Below are 14355 nucleotides of genomic sequence, written 5' to 3'. Positions count from 1 at the left end.
GGAATTCTATGAGAAAACAAATAATGCCTTGGCATTTATCATATACCTATATAAAAAATAAGCAATTTTCTATTGAACACCTGATTAATACCTACATATTTATCACTCTGTCAGACCTCTTCTCTAATGCACCCATTTCATATATCTACATACTTCAAATGTTAATGATCATAATATTGTTAATTAAGAAAGAATGTATTTATTATTTTTTAAATAACTAGATTGCAGTATCCCTGACTGACCATCTTGGAAAATCACCAAGCGGTTTACAATAAACAGACAAATAGAGAGCCATTATCCAGTTACTTGACGGTCACTGCCGACAGCGGACGTCGCCATCTTGGAAAATAACAAGTAATCTAATATAATAACATCATTTATTAAACGTCACCGGTTCTTGTTGACATATTTATATTACGTTGTTTTATAGTGTTTTTACGCCATTTTGAAATGCTTAGATTTTCGAAAAGATGAGTAATATAGATACCTACCTATAACTATATCTAATTATTTTTTGAGTTTGTTCGACTTTTAAAAGTGAAACTTTGTATACATGAATAATATATTATATTTAAGTTCGGAGTTGTTTACGTGTTGTTGTGATATTGTGAATTATACTGATTATAAACGAGTGTCATTATATTATCGGTGCTTATTAGACGGATATATATCAGGTTCTAGTTTTGAAGATGTATGCATGTGGATAGTGCTGGTTTTGTTATATTTAATGCGACATATGCAATGGTGTCATTCTATTTCCGAAACAACGGGTTTCCAACAAGAACATCAGGTCGTACAAAACATATAAAGTAGTTTGCAAATATTATTTTATTTAATTGTTGAAGATTCGGTCAGCCGAATATTCTTTTGATTTTCAAAAACAGGGTTTTCCAATAATAGGTGTTATTTTGAATAGCCCGCTATTTCGGTAGATGTTACTTTTGAAGGTGTCATTTTTTTGACATTTGACAAGTAGAAACAACGCTATTATTGGAAAATGAACGATGGTTTCGTTGCTTGTGTGGCACCTAGCGCCGTCTTGTTTAAAGTAAACGTTGTCCAGATCAATACCATCCAATTTCGGCCATAAAAAAACCATTAATCATCTCTCGATATCGCAATCCATTCACCGTAACTGTTGCTCCAGTCTCATTTTCGAAAAATTAAGGTCCAATGACTCCGCCGGAACATACACCACACCAAACAGTCACACGTTGAGAATAGAGAGGCTTCTCAACAATAACTCTTGGGTTTTCCGAGCCCCAGATGCGACAATTTTGCTTGTTGACGAAGCCACCGAGGTGGAAATGGGCCTCATCACTCAAGATGATTTGCTTTTGATTCACTCAAGTGAATTTTAATAATATCAATGCGTTGTTGAAGCGTGTATCGTTCCATTTGTATTAATGGTGTAGTTTTTTTTTTTTTTTATAGTGAATACCTCACAAGAGTCCCAACTGCTCCCGTCTGGAGCCAGTGAGACTATGGCATCCCCAATTGGGGGATGTTGTGAGGCTGAAGGTAAGTGGGGAAGGGAAAGAGGAAGGTGGGGAAGTACCTGGCTATTCAGATCTAGTCACTAAACACGGCTAAAGCCATTTGGAGCAACGTTTCAATTCTGAATGGTGGTCTTACACCAGGGCGATACTGGTAGTATCTTCCACTCTGGAATGAGCCGCAAATATACTATATATTATTTTAATTAATTAATTGTGAAATAACACAAATTAATCAAATAAAATTTATTTGCGCACGCCGGGTTCGAACCCGCGACCTTCGGAATGGCAGTCCAATGCGTTACCACTGGACTATGCCGGCCGTCATCAAATGTCAAAAAATGACAGCTTCAAAAGTAACATCTACCGAAATAGCGGGCTATTCAAAAATAACACCTCTTATTGGAAAACCCTTTATAAGGACGGGTTGTTTCAGAGAATTTTTAAATTTCAAAGTTAAATTTTGCTTATAACGATATGATAACAGAAGTTGAATAGGACTTTCACAGAACCCGAAATTGAACGTTTTAATTTGATCAATAGTTCAAATTTCGAAGTTGATTTTCAAGTTCTGTGAAGGTTCTATTCAAGTTCTGTTATTATATCATTATTGGCCAGTGGTTTAACAAAACTGGAACAACAACAGATCTTCAATAGAACCTTCACAAAACTTGAAAATCAACTAAATAATAAATTAAATTGAATTCTGTGAAACAACTAAGGACGGGTTGTTTCGGAGAATTTGAAAAATTCATCAAATTTCAACGTTCATTTTCAAGTTCTGTGAAAGATTTTTTCAAGTTCTGTTTTTATTTCAGTTTTGTCAAGCAACTAGCCTATAATGATATAATATCAGAACTTAAATAGGACTTTCACAGAACTCGCAAATTAACGTTGAAATTTGAAGAATTGTTCAAATTCTTCGAAACAACCGGTCCAGTATTTTAGTGTTCCATTTAAGAAACGTACGTGAGAAGCCACTGGCTATTGTCCCGCTGTCTTGAAATTATTTTTTTCTTTTATTCTTCAATTAAAGGGTAAAAACACTTCTAGCTGTGTTTACGCTTAGTTTCTTTTTAAAACACAGTAAACAGCTGATCGTAGTCCTGGAAAGTCCTACTTTTTTTTATTTTTTCTAAAATTTCTAAATTCTTTTTTTTATTATTTTATTTTATAAATAGAGAAGACAAATAACTTTTTTTCGAAGTTCCAACCTTTTGTGGTAGTTTTTAGGTAAAAAAAGTTACAAACAATTTGTTTGTATGGGAAAATAAAGTTGAAATTTCGAAATAAGTTATTTATGTTTTTACTTTTACCATCATGTAAAATCACATCTCGAAGTTAGTACACTTTACCCCCGGACACCCTGTATGTACGATGATTTCGGATATATATATAACAATTTCCAATTTCTCTCCAGTTTCCCGCTTGTACTACGAGTTTCCGGACACCGTGTATAATATATGCGGTTATATATGTAATTGTCTTTAATAGTTATTTTTACCTAGATAACTTGAGGAAAAAGGTTTTTTTAACTCTCAATTCTTTTCAAATCGCTAGTGTCAGAAACCGGTTTCAGTACAATGACTGTATTCTATTATTAAGATTAGCCAAAATTAAAAGTTCAAGGATCTTTGACAAAAACCAATAATATTTTATAATTATAAACTCTTCAAATTTTGAAAATTAGGAAAACTTTTTTATTTAATTAATTTTAAAATTTAACATGTATTTTTTAAACTACACTCTATTAATATTCAACAAATATTTTATAAACCGAACTCTATTACGCGTTCTATTATATTTAACAAGAATTTTTTAAACCGCACTCTATTAAAATTTAACAAGTATTTTTTAAACCGCACTCTATTAAAATTTAACAAGTATTTTTTAAACCGCACTCTATTACGTATTCTATTATATATATATTATACTAGCTGAAGTCTCAGATGTAGCAAGTAATTATCCTCTTATTTTGAACGTCAAGTGAGCAAAATGTCATCAATAAGTGTCACAATTCTGCTTTAACCCTTCAGGCTAATTTGTTCGGTTTAGCGAACCAACAGCTAGTACCCGTAGAGTCTATTTGTTCGCTTTTGGGAACAGTTCATATGATCTCATGGAAATAGTTGTATCTCCCTCAATATCATGGTGAAAAATATGATTATTAGACGTTACAATGGCATATTAAAGCTTTGAGTAAACGAATTATGACATTTAAATGCAATATAAATGCAACCTTTAAGGATACACAAGTCTCTAATGTCGCGGGTTTGCTCGACGCTCACATAATAATCAATTAATTATTTCTGATAAACGTATTACTAAAATCTCAAATATTTCTAGAGGAATCCCTATGGGTGTAAGATATTTATAATTAAGAAAAATAAAAATAGGACCTTTCCGTTAATATATTTTGTGAAAAACGGTTTAAATTTTTTTAAAAACGTTTTTCAACTATAAAATTAGTATTAAGCACTAGATTTTATTTTTCTAGACGGTGAATTAGTAACTTCCCGAGGGATCGCTCAAGAAACATTTGAGATTTTAGTAATGCGTTCATCAGAAATAATTAAAATATACCCCACGGAAACATCGTTTTTCTAGGCTTGCTAGGGCAAAGTCGACCGTAGGTGCGTCCATTACACCGAGCCGCGTAACTACAATATTTTTACACCACTTCATCAATTATGTCGTTAAGATTTCCACTTAATTTTAGAGATTTGCTAGGGCTAATTCAACAGCAGATCTGTCCAATACGCAAGGGTCGCGCGTCACATATTTTTGTGCACGGCTGCTTCACTTACGTCGTTAAGGTTCTGGCTTTATTTTAGGGTATTATATTATGACGGGTGTAGGTAACGAACAAAACTAACTATACAACATGATGTTACAAAATTACTCCACGTAAATTTATGGTTAAAAAAATATCGTGGTTACCAGATACATGTCGTGACTTTTACGACATTTATAAATTATAGAAAGAGTAGTATATCATCTCAGTATCGCCCTGGTAACGGAAAAATCAAAACGAAGCTATTTTTAGTTATCAGATTTCAGGTTATCAGACACCAGGTACCATCCCCTTACCCTTTCAACTCCGTTCAGACTAATTGGTGAAGCATGACTGACTCCGAGAAGTTGGAACACTTCTGCGAATATGAAATAAACAGAACAATACAAAAATCATGTCTGATATTTTTAAGGCCGAAATAAATATCATATTTCGATTTTAAACTTATTGAATGAAAAAAAAATGTGAGAAGTACCTAAATTCATTTCTAAATGAATATTAACTTCGAAATTTGATGAATTGTTCAAATTTTTCTGAAACTAAGGACGGTTTGTTTCGGAGAATTTGAACATTCATCAAATTTCAACGTTCATTTTCGGGTTCTGTGAACGTCCTATTCACGTTCTGTTATTATATAATTATAGGCTAGTTGCTTGACAGAACTGAAATAAAAACAGAACTTGAAAAAATCTTTCACAGAACTTGAAAATGAACGTTGAAATTTGATGAATTGTTCAAATTCTCCGAAACAACCCGTCCTTACTAACCATCACGCCGTTTCCCCGCATGGGTTGGCAGAGAGGACGGACCGCCATAACTCGGTCTTGGGACACACTCCTTGCCTCATCCACACTCATACATCGTCTCATACTCTTTTATTATTCTGACTCTTGACATGGCCCGATTCGAGTATCTGATTCACTTGATCGTGCCATGTCTTCCTCGGGCGTCCCCGACTTCTGCTATCATTCGCATTTGCATCATATATCCTCCTTACACTCATATCTTCGCTCATTCACTCTACATGCCCAAACCATCTAAGCGTCCCTTTCTTAATCTTACTCATTATGCCTACATCAGCCTTGCACTTTTTGCGGATCTCCACATTCCTCACACGATCAAACATAGTTTTACCACACATACGCCTCGGGGATCTCATTTCAACAGCATTCAATCTACTTTCATCATTTCTTTGCCAGTTCCATGCCTCACTTCCATACATCAAGGTAGGTACCAGCACTCCATTGTGGACTGCTAACTTCGCTTCTTTGGACAATTTTTTGTTAGAGCCAACTGCGTTCAGTCCTCCAATAGATTTACCTGCATTTACCCTTCTTTCAATATCTCTGTCAGCCTTCCCATCTCTCGTAAACATACTTCCTAAATACACAAACTCATCCACCTGCTCCAAGTATTCCTCATTCACAACTATATTGCACACTGTTTTCGTATTCTCTCTTTCAAACACCGTTACTTTAGACTTTTACAAACAACCTTACTGAAACAACCTGTCCTTATTTTCCGAATTTGCATTGCAAGTATAAAATTAACTGAATTCCCTAGATGAATTGTTCAAATTCTTTAAAACAACCAGTCGACTTACACCAATTACCTAATTACATTGATATATTTGAATCACGAAACACGTCAAGAGACATTTTTTGTATTGTTCTTTATTTTACACGCATAACGCATATGTGAGCCGTGTTGCGCAACAATGCATACTATATTTCTGCCTTTTTCCACCACGAATGTGGATATTACTCATTTTAAGCATGATAAATGATTACTTTTGGCTCCTGCGGTTAACTGTTATCGCTGTGACTTTGAGGTTATGGGAACGCCCAAATAAAGACCATTTTTATTATTATCATTTTTTTATCAATATGTATACTATACAGGGTGTCCGGAAACTCGTAGTACAAGCGGGAAACTGGTGAATCTACATCACATTTGGAGTCGATTTTGTAGTATATTTTTTTTTATTTGAACTTTCGTTATCGAGTAAATCGAGTTTGAAGTTGATTTTTTTTTTTTTTTTTAATCAAATTCTTATAAATTATTACTGAAGATCAAAGTACCCAACCAATTAAAACTATTTGAAAGTAAAACAAATGAAGAAACTCGGATTTGAAGCATTATTTTGAAATCACCCTTCATTTAACCCGGTGTAATCATAAAATATTTCTGCTCTGCAGGTTTAAAACATCTGTTATTCAACCCTAAACACCAGAAAAAACTTTAACCCTAAAATAACCGAAAAATATTTTTTTTTGGTTTTTTTTTTTTTTTTTGAAAATGCTCAAATCAAAAAACTTTATGTTTTTTTGGGTTCCCCATGTGGTGTAGATTCTCCAGTTTCCCGCTTGTACTACGAGTTTCCGGACATGTGTATTTGGAGAAGAAGTTGTTTCTTAAGTAGAATATTTACTATTCATTTTTTTGATAATTTATCTTTAAAATATTTTTTCAAAATGCTCAAAGCTTGGCTTTTGTCGTTTATGATTCTGATTTCCTCAGGGAGTTGATTGAAAAAGGTTCTTCCTCTGTATGTATAGTAATTTTGTGCAAAGGAAGTGTTTAATTTTGGACATGGAAAAATGTATTTAAGTCCAGTGCGGTTTTCAGTTAGAAATTGGTACTTTTCTTTTTCTTTTACGATTTGAATTAATGATTTTTTAATGTACAGATCTTTAAAAGGAGGTACTTAAAATTCTTCGAATAAGCGGTCTGTTGGGTAGTCCGAAGGTTTTTTTAATATGATTTTTAATAATTATACTCTGCACGACTTCTATTGGAAGGAGGTTAGTTTTATATGCGGATCCCCAACTAATGATGGCATATTGTAAAGTTGATTGAACCAAAGCATAGTATATTAAATATAGGTTTTTTAAGGACAAAAAATTTCTGATTCTTAAGAATTTACATATTAGTTTTTTAATCTTTTTTACAACTTGGCATATTTGGTCTTTCCATTTCAGATTTTTATCAATAATTATCCATTATCCATTATCCATTATCCATTATCCATTATCCATTATCCATTATCCATTATCCATTATCCATTATCCATTATCCATTATCCATTATCCATTATCCATTATCCATTATCCATTATCCATTATCCATTATCCATTATCCATTATCCATTATCCATTATCCATTATCCATTATCCATTATCAATTATCCATTATCAATTATCCATTATCCATTATCCATTATCCAAAATTATTTTTTTGTCTAGTATTCCCCCGTCTACGAAATAATAATAATAAAAAATACCATATATATACGAAAACTTCTCAGGTTTCAATTGAAAATCACTACTCTCAGTTTTTTGCCCCTGTAGAAATAAAAAAGTAGATTTTTTGTACTTATCCGTTTTAACATATCGTGTAAGTGCATATTTAATGGTAAATTCATAAAACAAAACAGAGAAAAAAACATCATGTTATTATATTTAATTTAAAGTAAAAAAAAAATTGCTTTTTAACTAGGTAGGTTGTTTATCAGCAAATCGCGGAAAATACGAATTACGAACTAGACCAGCGAGTCAATTTTACAGTTAATTTAGTTAAAGCGGTTGTTGATTAAATTCAATTTGATTCGGTGTTGACCTTTAAGCAGGTCAACAATCTGGGAAAAGTCTAGATAATGTTGACCTCGATGTGCTACGTGCAATATGCAATGCCGAGTTGACCTCAAACAGAGGCTATCAGGTGAAATTACTTCATAATATACAGTGCTAACTCTAATGATCGTAAGTCGCGACAATAACCTAAAATAAATCCAGTATCTTAACGACATAAGTGAAGCAGCCGTGCACAAAAATAAGCGATGCGCATCCCTAGTGTATTGGACAGACTTGCGGTTGAATTTGCCCTGTCAAATCTCCATAATAAAGTGGGAATCTTAACGATATAAGTGATGAAGTTATATTAAAACGATATTCGGCGCTCTGACCTACGAACTAATGAACGGATATATAGTCAACTTTGCTCTAGCAGGCCTAGAAAATCGATATTCCCGTGAGGTTTATTTTAATTATTTCTGATGAATGTATTACTAAAATCTCAAATGTTTCTCGAGGGATTCCTCGGGAAGTTAATAATTCATCGTCTAGAAAAATAAAATTTGTGTTTACCGCTAATTTTGTAAATGAAAAACGTTTTATAAAATTTTCAAACAGTTTTACATTAAATATTTTAATGATAAGGCTGTGTTTTTATTAATATTTAATACAAATAACTTACTTCCGTAGGGATCCCTCTAGAAACATTTGAGATTTTAGTAATAAGTTCATCAGAAATAATTAAAATGTGAGCTTCGAGCAAAGCTTCGTTATTGTCTTGTATAGAATTCAGCCTTAGTATCCTAAACGTAAATACGGCCCTGATAAACAGATATTTTGAGTGTTGTTCCGCTGATTGAATTTTTTTAAACAATTCTTAATTATTAACACATTATGTAAGCACATAGGAAGCGTCCGCTTAAAATAATAGGAAAAAAACTAATGACACTCATCTGAAATTCCAAATGGCTCCGGTAAATCCGAGATTATAAATCATTGTTGATGTAATGATTACCTCTTCCGATATTATTTCATCGATATTATATCATAATTTTTTTATTTTTTATTTTTATTGAATATGCAAACACATTACAATAATTTATAAATGTAGATATTTCGAGGCTGATTGCGAAAAAATTAGAATTTTTTTAACGAAAACTGCCTAACTCAATTGAGAAATTATTTCTCGTGTTTGAGTTGGGGAGTGTTGAGAGTCATTATGGTTTATAAGTTGTAAAAATTCACTAGTTGATGAAGCTAAAAATTAACAAATAGTTATAAAACTAGATGATAAATTTGATAACACAATATAATTAAGAAATTTAATTACAAACTATAAAATATAACTTAAATAATATAATAGTTATTAAACTTAGAAAAAATAAGATATAAAAATAAAAATGTACTTATTAGGTACGAAATAATAGAAGGTAGGTACAGTACTAGTTGTAAATTTTTCAAAGACCGAGCTGGCAATCTTGTATGAAATGGGTACTTTATAAAATGCAACAACAATAAACGCATATTAGGAAGCGCATAATATAACTTTAGAGGATATGTAAAAAAAATATATGTAGTGTTTTTTTTTTAAATATTAAATGTTGTTTATATATATTTTTTTATTAATCATTAATCAATTTTCTCAATAAATTAAATCAATAAAAATTACAAATGAGTTCACATAAACAATTATTTGAAAAATGTATCCAATGAAATTAAAACTTGTGATTACCGTTGGGTTTATCTAAAAGTTTTTTGATTTGTGATATGAAAGTTTTGTAATTTTTTTCAGTTTTAATTTTATCCGGAAGGGCATTAAACAATTTTATGCCTTGGTAAGTATAATGGTGTTGACCAGCACTAGTTTTACATTTAGGAATTTCTAAGTTACCACGTGATCTAGATCGGTTACTTATTTTTGTAGAAATTGTTGAATTGAAATGGTCTTTATGAATTTGTAACAGTGCATTATTTAAAAAAAAATTGTTTAAGCTAAGAACCCTAAACGAGTCAAACAGCTGCGTGGTTGGAAATATCGATGGTTTTCTTAGGATGACTTTCAAAATTAACCTCTGAACCTTTTCTACAGGTGAAAGGTTAGTTTTGAAAGTCCCTCCCCAACCGATTATACCATATTGTAATATGGATTGAGCAAGAGAAAATATATAATTTTAATCATACTGGATGATAGGATTGTTCTTAATCTAATAAATATGTATATTAGTTTTCTTACTCTAGTTATAGTATTTTTAATTTGCTCGCTCCATTTTAATTGACTGTCAACTATAACACCCAGATACTTAATGCTATTTTTTCCCGTTATGGGTGAACATTTCACATGATTACATTCTCTTTTATTTTCACACTCGGCAGAGTGGATTTTAATTCGAACATTATTTTCGATGTTTTTTTCTTTCAATGAGAATGGGATAAAATATGTTTTCTCAGTGTTTAGTGACAGGAAATTTTGGTCAAACCATATTTTTAGAGTGTTTATGTTGGAATTTGCTATCCTCGTTGTTTCCTCCCATGTTTTTACCTTTGTTATCAGTACAGTGTCGTCTGCATACGATATGATATCTCCAACTATTGGGAGTGTGAACATATTATTTACATAAATAGTAAAAAGGATTGGACCGATGACAGTTCCTTGCGGAATGCCAAAAGAGGTGGTTTCAGGTTCACTTAAGGTATTATTTATTTTAACGTATTGGAGTCTCTCATTTAAATAACTTTGGAACCATGATAGCGCTATTCCATCTATTCCAATTTGCTTTAGTTTTTCTATTAGTTTGGAATGTGATATGCTATCGAATGCCTTGCGGAGGTCAATGAAGATACCGAGGCACTTTTCTCCATTATCTAACTTTTGCATGATTGTCGATGTTAGTTTAGCAATTGCATCTTGTGTGCTGAGATTGTCCCTAAAGCCAAATTGATGAGGACTCATTATCTTTTTGTCTTTTATGTAGTCGTTAAGTTGTTTCTTAACAATTTTTTCATAAATTTTTGCTATGTTTCATGTAAGAGCTATTGGACGATAGTTAGAAATATTTTCTTCATCACCCGATTTAAAAATTGGGGTAACGATAGTTTTCTTATAATTATTTGGGAATACACCTTTTTTTAAACTGGTATTAATTATATGAGCAATTGGTTTACTAATTTCCTTATGAACGGCTTTCAATGTTGTAACCGTTATATTGTCGTATCCAGGACTTGCTGATGATCTTAAACTTATTATAATATTTTAAACATCTTTGTCAGTTACTGAAACAAAGGTTTGGAAACCTTCCCCATAAAATGTGTTTTGTTCTGGTTGGTTAGTTTGTGTATTGTCAAGGATAATATTACTAGCAAGGTTTGTTCCAACATTTGCAAAATAATTATTAAAAACATTACCACATAGTTTTGGGTTTTTTTCGGTGTCAATGGTGATTCCCTGATGTGAGATTTCCTTAGGTACTTTTCGATTTGTGTTTTTGTTGGTTATTGTGCTGATGATCTTCCAGAATTTTTTGCTGTCTTGACCAGCGTCTTTTATTTTGTCACGAAAGTACTTTTCTTTTGTTAGTCTAATTAGGAGCGTAAGTTTATTTCGGTATTTCTTGTAAAAATGAACTTTTTTTTGGTCGTTTGGGAATTTTTTTGGAGTCTTGATAATATTTTTATTTTTTTCTGATTGATATGACTAATCCTTTTGTTATCCATGGCTTAATTAATCTATGTTTAGATTTTGGTTTATAAACTGTTACTATTGTAGATAAATTTATGTGATCTTGAAAAATTGTTTCGAAATTTTCTGAACATGTATAATGACACATCACTACGGTGGCAGGATTACCCAGGAATACATTATTACGGAGATTACTGTGAACTATTCACATTGACGATTGTGTAATTATATAAAGGATTTTCCAATAAGAGGTGTTATTTTGAATAGCCCGCTATTTCGGTAGATGTTACTTTTGAAGCTGTCATTTTTTGACATTTGACAAGTAGAAACTACGCCATTAATAAAAATGGAACGATACACGCTTCAACAACGCATTGAAATTATTAAAATTCACTTGAGTGAATCAAATGCAAATCATCTTGAGTGATGAGGCCCATTTCCACCTCGGTGGCTTCGTCAACAAGCAAAATTGTCGCATCTGGGGCTCGGAAAACCCAGGAGTTATTGTTGAAAATCCTCTCTATTCTCAACGTGTGATTGTTTGGTGCGGTTTATGGTCCGGCTGAGTCATTGGACCTTAATTTTTCGAAAATGAGGCTGGAGCAACAGTTACGGTGAATGGATTGCGCTATCGAGAGATGATTAATGATTTTTTATGGCCGAAATTAGATGGTATTGATCTGGACAACGTTTACTTTCAACAAGACGGCGCTACGTGCCACACATGCAACGAAACCATTGATGTTTTACGATTGAATATCAAAATAACACCTCTTATTGGAAAACCCTGTATTTTGTACTATGTTAGCCTCTTTAAGAATCCTTGATTTATCTTAATATATAAAAATTCAGCTAGCGTACGTTTGCGCTCAAAAAACTCGAAAAGTAGTCGACAGAAATCGCTGAAATTTTTAAAGTTTGTTCTTATTAATGTCAGAAGTGTTCAGAGAGTGGCTTGAATGGTATAAGAAGTCCGGGACGCCCCAGGAATGCTTAAAACGCAATATCTCTGCACCGGAATGAAATATGGAACCGAATTAAAGCCGATGACATGTAGTTTCTTAACAGCAACATTCTGGTAAATATTAATGAATGGTGGAAGAAGTTGGAGACACCCGAGAAAAAGATAAGCAATAGCGAAGAATTCATGGGTCACAAGAGATTATCTGGAATGTGACGCAAATACAGGATGTATCGGCACGTACCCGACAAACTTTAACCAGATATTCCTTAGCACATTTGGAGTCAAAAATGTTATGGGCACTTTGCTGTCCGGTAACATTTTTTTTTAATAAAAAATTTACTATTCATATTTTCACCACATGTCACCAATGTTTTATCCTTTGTCAAAGTTTGAAAACCCGTCTGGCAATATTTTGTTCCAGTTTCGTTGAATAATGTACGTACCTACGTTGGCGTGCTTTTACAATCACAACGAAATGGCACGGCACCATTCGTCTCATTTTTAACTATTATTATTTAGTGTGTACGAAAGAACGAGGACACTTTTTGACACACTTGCTAATAACAGCTGTTGAACACGAGAAACAATGCAAATGACAGTGACGGAGTGTGGATTTTTTATTTATTTTTTGTTTTTAATGGAGAAAAATGTTACCGGAAAGCAAAGCGCCCATAACATTTTTTACTCCAAATGTGCTGAGGAATAGCTGGTTAAAGTTTGTCGGGTACTTGCCGATACACCCTGTATATATATACATATAAGATGTAGAAAAATACAAATTGAAACATTTCGGGCATACAAATTGACACAATAAAGTAGATAGTAATCTTCTAAATCGTTAGAATCTTTTTTTTTTTTAATAACGTGAAATTTTATCTTTTCGGGTTAACAGCGCAAGTTCTACATACAAAAAATACATTCTGGTATTTAAAAATAAATAGTATATAAATATTTCTTTGTCTATGGTTTTGAAACATTTGTAACTTTTTATTTGGTTTTACCGCCAGACTGGTTTTCACATGGATTTTAACAACAGAAGATATCTAGTGTTCCTCCATCATCAAAGATAGATCCCACAATGTTTGGGCCGAGTATTGGCATATTGCTAGTCAATCCAAGGGAGCCTGCTATGCCTAAATACAAAGGATTATCCCATCGAAACCGTGGTTCCAGCGATTCCCCCATTTTTCCAAAAAATAAATTTCTTCACTCATTCGAATGAGGATCGGAAATTGTTCCGTTCCTTCCCACCTTTTTAAAATTCACGTTGTTGACTCCTCAGATTGTACATTCTGTGGTCTAGAAGTGGGAACTTTAGATCACATATTTTTTGGTTGTCCCTCTCTTAACAAATATCCTCTCTTCTATCAAGCCTTAACTAAAATTGCCTCCCCTCCATTCAACATCTCATCTCTTCTAAGTCTGAACTCGACTCCAATTTTCATTATAATTTTGAAATTTGCCTATTTAAATAAAATTAATATTTAAATTCACCTTTCATTTCTCAATAATTTTAAATGATGGACAAGAACACCCTTGAAGGGTGAAGCCAGAAATTATGGGAAAAAAATCTAGTGTAGATACTATTGAAAATTATTCACAATGTTTTTCAAGCACGAAATAACGTTAAACTGGTTATAAACTGAGTATTTATTTATTTATTAATTAACGCCCTTTTCGGGGTTTTTACATATGAATATTAAGAAATATACATTATTTATTGTACAAAACTGAATTGCTTCATTAACAAGATTTTATATTTGTATAAAGATAAATTGAAGATGTCCACTGACTTGGTATAATTGTTTCCCTCCATTAGTATTCTAGGCAAAGAGGAATACATATGGTAGTTA

At 32.5% G+C, this 14355-nt stretch overlaps 1 protein-coding gene across 1 annotated transcript in view; it reads left to right on the top strand.

Annotated features, from left to right (window-relative positions):
* Positions 1 to 307: 307 nt before the first annotated feature.
* The window catches only part of LOC149410768 (uncharacterized), a 37354-nt gene continuing 23306 nt past the window's right edge, over positions 308 to 14355 (top strand). The window contains exon 1 of the mRNA XM_089647880.1: positions 308 to 354. The gene's annotated coding sequence lies outside the window, so the exon portion shown is untranslated. The remainder of the gene's footprint in view (positions 355 to 14355) is intronic.

This window comes from Hesperophylax consimilis, chromosome 27, assembly GCF_061612785.1.
Source record: "Hesperophylax consimilis isolate HC1 chromosome 27, BYU_Hcon_1.0, whole genome shotgun sequence".
Taxonomy (NCBI): domain Eukaryota; kingdom Metazoa; phylum Arthropoda; class Insecta; order Trichoptera; family Limnephilidae; genus Hesperophylax; species Hesperophylax consimilis.
This window is presented reverse-complemented; position numbering and strand designations above follow the sequence as displayed.